Raw genomic sequence first — 5,432 nt, forward strand, 5'->3', positions numbered from 1 at the left:
AGCCGCCGCACCTGCCCCGCTGCGGCCCGCGCAGCCTAGCCTGCTGGGGGCGGGGCCTCGGGCGGGAAGCGCCCTGTCGCCATGGGAACCTCGGCCGGCGGCGCGTGCGCGGAGGCCCCAGGGCGGAGCGTGGCCACTAGATCCCGCCCGTACTGCTGACCGAGGGACCACTAGCGGGTCAGAGGTCGCGAGTTTGCCTAGGGGATCTGGCCTGCCCTCGAAATGCGCGTCCACCGGGAACGTGGCTCACAGCCCCCCGCCCCTGCATCCCCGAGCCCATCTCCAGACCCCAGCCTGGGTGCTCTGCGATGGGCACCGACCCGCCGTTGTGTCCAAGCCCTCAGGGCCTCGGGCAGCCGGAATCCAGCAGGCAATGGGTGAGGACCGGTCCAATTCTTTGGACCGCTGGAGCCGGCAAGGTCTCTTGCGCCCCTCGTGGCGAGCTGTGGTGGCTGCACCCAGCTCTTTTTTTTGGGGGGGGGGGGCGCATGCTGTGCAGGAAGTCTTCGGCCTATGTGTGGGTGTGGGAGGGGGCGTGCTGAGTCTAGAGACTTGTGGTCAACTTGAGAGAATCGCAGGAAGTTGTCCCTGGAAGAGGAAATGCCTGTTCATTCATATTTAAACAGCCTTTCCAGCATGTTGTCCAATTGTCCAGGTTGGCCTCAAACTCCTAGGCTGAAGTGATCTTCCTGCTTCAGCCTGCCGAGTAGCTGGGAGGGCAGGCGCCCACCACCATATCCTCCCAGCATATATTATCTGCTAACCACCTACTGTATGCTACCCATTGGGCATACAGCAGTGAAGCAGCTGCCAGGATCTAGACCCTTGTGGCTCTTACAGACATTGTGCAAATAATTGCACCAGAAAACTGAATTAAATTTATGGTGTGTGCTCCTAAGGAAATTACGGAGACTGAGTACCTGAAAGACCAGGTATCACTTGCGCCTTTACTGTAAGTTAGACGGCAATAAAGTTGAAGAGACAAAGGCAGGAACAGCACATGTAGCTTCCGGAGGACTGTGAAGGTGCTCTCTTGCTCTGGTCTCCTCATGTGGTAGGTGCTGTAAGAAGAGGAGCCCACCTGACCCTTCCCACAGCAGCCTCTTTGCGCTAGGGATCACCATCCGGACCCTGTTGTCCCAGGGAGCTACGGAGGCTGCCCTAGAGACTTGCTCACCATGACAAAAGCCAGAAGTAGAGAGTAGCGAGGCCAAGCCTTAGCTGTCCTCCTTGGTCACCTGGATATCATGAGCACAGTTATCACCAGGACCAATCTCAGTGACCTTCACATAGAACCTCTTCCCACAGAGTGGTCTTGGAGGCAGGCAACCCAGGATGACTGGAATGAAAGTTAAAATCACTAGGCGTGGTGTTGCATGCCTATAATGCCAGCACTTAGGGAAGCTGAAGCAGAAGGATCGCTCGTTGAGTCTAGCCTGGGTAATTTAGTGAGACCTGTCTCACTGAAAAAAATAAAACGAAAGGGTGGGAGAAGGTGTCATTCAGTGCTAAGAGCCCTAGATTCAATTCCCAGTACTGAAAGGGGAAAAAAGTTAAAATTTCTCAAAATCCATGTTTAAGTAGTATAGTTATTATGCGTGGAGCACATCATTAATCATATCAGCTCGTCTTTGAAGAGAGCCTCCTGGGGAAGCTATGCTCACGCTTGGTCCCCAGGGCATGTGCAGGGCTGGGCACACCATAGGGCTCTCTAGAGTCTGAATATATGAAGGCCAGCCCGTGGCAGCCACCTCTCCTCCTGCTCCCAGGAACCTCCCAAAGAACCAGAATGCAAGAGGGGGAGGGTGTCTCTTTACAGAATTCTCCATGCTTCCTAGCCAATTTAGTTTTGTCGCTACCACCTCACCTCCATCCTCCCATGACCTCACCCTCTTCAGAGACCCCTAGCACAGACGTGACCCCAATGGTGACCGCATTCTGCTGAGTGGCAGCTGTTCAACCACTGTCAACCTTTGAGCGGGGAAATTCCAGAAGTGCTAAACTACAACTCCCAGAGTACCCTTGGCTCCAGAGGGGCGGGACTTCCTGTTTCAGCCCCGTCTCGGCTGGCTCCTCTTTATTCCTGCATCCTCCTGCCCAGGTGAGGAGCCCGCCAGGAGGCACACACCGGAAGATTGTACCCTGACCCAAAGAGGTGTCACGTTCCGCATTGGTTCCAGAATGGACACCGCCACCAATACTCCCTGCCCTGGCTTTCTTTTCCTGAAGTTACAGGGCAGTGCCACTCAGGTACTTTCCAAAAACTATCCCTGCCATCTTCTGCCTCCTCCTCCAGGAAGCCTGCCCTGATGAGGCAGCATGTGCGCGCCTGCCTGGCAGCTCTGAGCAGCCGCATTTCTGCAGTGATGCAGACCACATGTGCACCGTCCAGCACTGGCCCAGGTGACCACTGAACACTCGCGAAGTGGCCAGGAAGCCGAGGGACTGAATTTCACATCGTAGTTTTAATTGATTTAAATATAAATAATCGCATGTGGCCAAGCTACTGGGTTGGCCATTATCGCTTCGGACCCCACAGACACTCTGCATTCCTGGGGGTGGATTTTTTATCCACTATGTCTTCTTGTAAATTCCCTACTTCTTGAGTGACAGCCAGTGTGTTCTTCCAAATGTTTCCCCTCCACAGTAGACCTTTATCCAGGCCCAGCCCCAGTCAGAAATACTCCACCCTCTGCCTGGCTACCATCTGGGCAATGACTCCACGTCCCTTGGGCCTCAGCTTTAACATCGGATGCCCCACCCCACCCCCACCCCCGTACCTGTGGGTGGGAGGAGATGCTCAAGTCCCGCCATGCGGGGACCACACTGCAGTGCAGTCACCTGTTTCCTCTGTCTAACTGCTAGACTGAGTCCCCCCGAGAGCAGAGAGGCAGCACCAAGCAGAGCTCACACTCAGTATATGTTCATGGAATTCAGTGTCGAATAGATGTTTTCGCATGATCTGACCCAGTGCCTGGCTGACGGTAATGGTACTAATGAAACTCATTTAGCAAGCCAAGTGCTTTGCCTTGCTGTGTTATAAAATGCCACAACCCTCCAATGAGAGATAATCTATTGTTTGTCTTTTTTTTTTTTGCAGAACCGGGGATTGAACTCAGGCCCTTGCACTTGCCTGGGAAGCGCTTATTCTACTGAGCCATCTCCCCGGCCTATTTGTTCTTTTTTATAGGTGAAGAATCTAAAGCTCAGAGAGGTGAAGTAAATTGCTCAAGGCCACACATCAAATAGCTCAGGCTGGCTCCCCTGGAAAACAGAACCACAGACAAATCTGAGGTAATCAATGTTTTACTGGGAATATAATCTCAGCCCAGCAAGGGACTTGAAGGAAAAGGAACTTGGAATCAGCAAAGAAAAGAGAGCCAGTACAAGACATGCCCTACAGGACTGGCCAGACAGTCTCAAGAAAACCCAGGTGGGGGTTCCTTCACTCACTCGGGGTGTCTCCAGAGAAGTCCCATGAAGGTGATCACTTCAGGGACAAGGGCAAGAATGTCCTCTTTGGCACCTTCTGCCTCCTGTCTGCACTGGTCACGGTCAGACCCAGCTGTTCCTTGCATCTGGATTGGAGTTCCTTGCAACTGTGTTGCTGGCAGCCACAGGGAAACCCTTCCTGCTCAAAGCCTCACCTGAGAGAGCAAAAAAGGACCCAGAGCTGCCTCCCTCAAGGGCTCAGGCCAGGTCAGCTTGGGCAGCAGCTACGTGTCGGACCATGGGCATGACACAGGCTATGTCCGTGCAGTGGGAAGTAATGGGTGTTGACAGCAGCCAGCACTGCTGATGGCCTGGAAAGACCTGGCAAGCATGCCTGAAAAGGTGTGTCCACCAAAGCTGATTCAGGTCCAGAACCTCAGAACTGGGAACCAGGTTTCTCCAGAGCCTTTCAATAAATGTTGATTGAAAGAAAAAAAAATTAATAGATGAATCGGGGTGCGTTGGTGCACAGCTGTGATCACAACAGATGGGAGGCTGACATAGGAAGACTGCTGCGAATTCGAGGCCAACCTGGGCTACCTAGTGGCCTAGCCTGAGGAGACCCTGTTTTAACAAACAGAGTTGGGGGACATCCCTGACAACCACCTACTTCAGATGCTCCCATTTTAGAAGTGGACAAACTAAGGCCCAGAGAGGCACAGGTGCTGTAACTTAGGCCACACTGAGGGCAGGTGGCAGAGTGGAAAGCTGGGCCTGTGTTTCCAGCTTCACTCCAGATTTTCTGCACCTAACTTGGATCCTGAGTGCTGGGGTGACACTCTTATTCTCACCAGCCAGGGATCCATCCCTCCTCCGCAAACAACACCTCAGTTTTATTCCTGGGAACCCATCCTCCGCCCACAGTCCAAGAGGTTCTAGGTGCATGGACCTCATGACACCCCTACTCTAGCCCCAAACTCACACTTTAGCCCCAACTCCAGGACACAGGAAGTGGATCTGACCAATCAGAGCAGCCTGTCTCCATGGCCACAGTGATTGGCTCACAGATAGACATGTGACCCAAGTTTGTCCAATGGGAATGCATCTCGTTCAGTGAGCCTAAATCAGTGCAATTCTTGTTGGAAATATGTAACAGAGTAAATGAGCTGTATTTACTTTGGGGTTTCCGAGATTGAGAATGTGAGCTTGGGGCTCTCGGTGGCAAACACTGTTAGAATCTGCCTGAGAAAACTCAGCAGAGAGAACAGGAGAAGGGGAGAGAGAAAAGAAGGGAGATCCAGTTACGGGAACCAATAAATTGTCATGTCTGCTTGAGCCAGTACGAGTTGCCCTCCTGTTGTGTGCAGCAAAAGCGGATACAGTAGAAGCAGCACATACTTTGCCAAGTCAGGTGCTAGATGCTGAGGATAAAGACACCTAAGACCCGGAGCCTGATCCGGGAAGCTAGCAGCTCGTAGGAAGGCCTTGGGAGAAACAGGAAAATGTGTGAGCCAGCTTCCTGCAGTAGAATTAGGAGGGCAGACAGCCACAGCGGCCAGGCTTCCCGCACCTGTGTGTAACCCTGGGCCAGCACTCCCTCTTTCTGCCCCCTACCCAGGCAACACCCTGCCCTCCTCACCCCAGCCCCCTCCGGGCCTGGCTTTTCCTTCTTGGCCCAGCCCACTGAGCCACCTGCAGCACAAGGCTGTTGATTTAAGGAACAGAGAAAGAAAACACATTTGTCACGTGCTACAGCTTTGTTCCCCGACCTGCACAGTCCTCTCAAAGGGAAAGAGACCTTTTAGGGATCACAGACTTATGTCTGAAGCGCAAGTTTAAGCAGGAGAGCTGTGCTGGAGGGGTCTCACCTGACCTGTGCTGCTCGAGGAGGAAGAGCCTTCCAGGTGAGGCCGAGGAAGCTGGGGAGAGCCACCTGCAGTCCAGGGGCCAAAATGGGTCTCAGGGGACAGGAGTCCTGGTGTCCTATCCAGCTGGGCTCA

General features: G+C 53.5%; 1 protein-coding gene across 3 annotated transcripts in view; it reads left to right on the forward strand.

Annotated features, from left to right (window-relative positions):
- The first annotated feature begins 5,218 nt into the window (after window positions 1–5,218).
- The window catches only part of Tmem211 (transmembrane protein 211), a 12,465-nt gene continuing 12,251 nt past the window's right edge, over window positions 5,219–5,432 (forward strand). For all 3 annotated transcript variants that reach the window (XM_004628167.2, XM_023711680.1, XM_023711681.1), the window contains exon 1: window positions 5,219–5,336. The gene's annotated coding sequence lies outside the window, so the exon portion shown is untranslated. The remainder of the gene's footprint in view (window positions 5,337–5,432) is intronic.

The sequence above is a fragment of the Octodon degus genome, unplaced genomic scaffold (assembly GCF_000260255.1).
Source record: "Octodon degus isolate 3935 unplaced genomic scaffold, OctDeg1.0 scaffold00021, whole genome shotgun sequence".
Taxonomy (NCBI): domain Eukaryota; kingdom Metazoa; phylum Chordata; class Mammalia; order Rodentia; family Octodontidae; genus Octodon; species Octodon degus.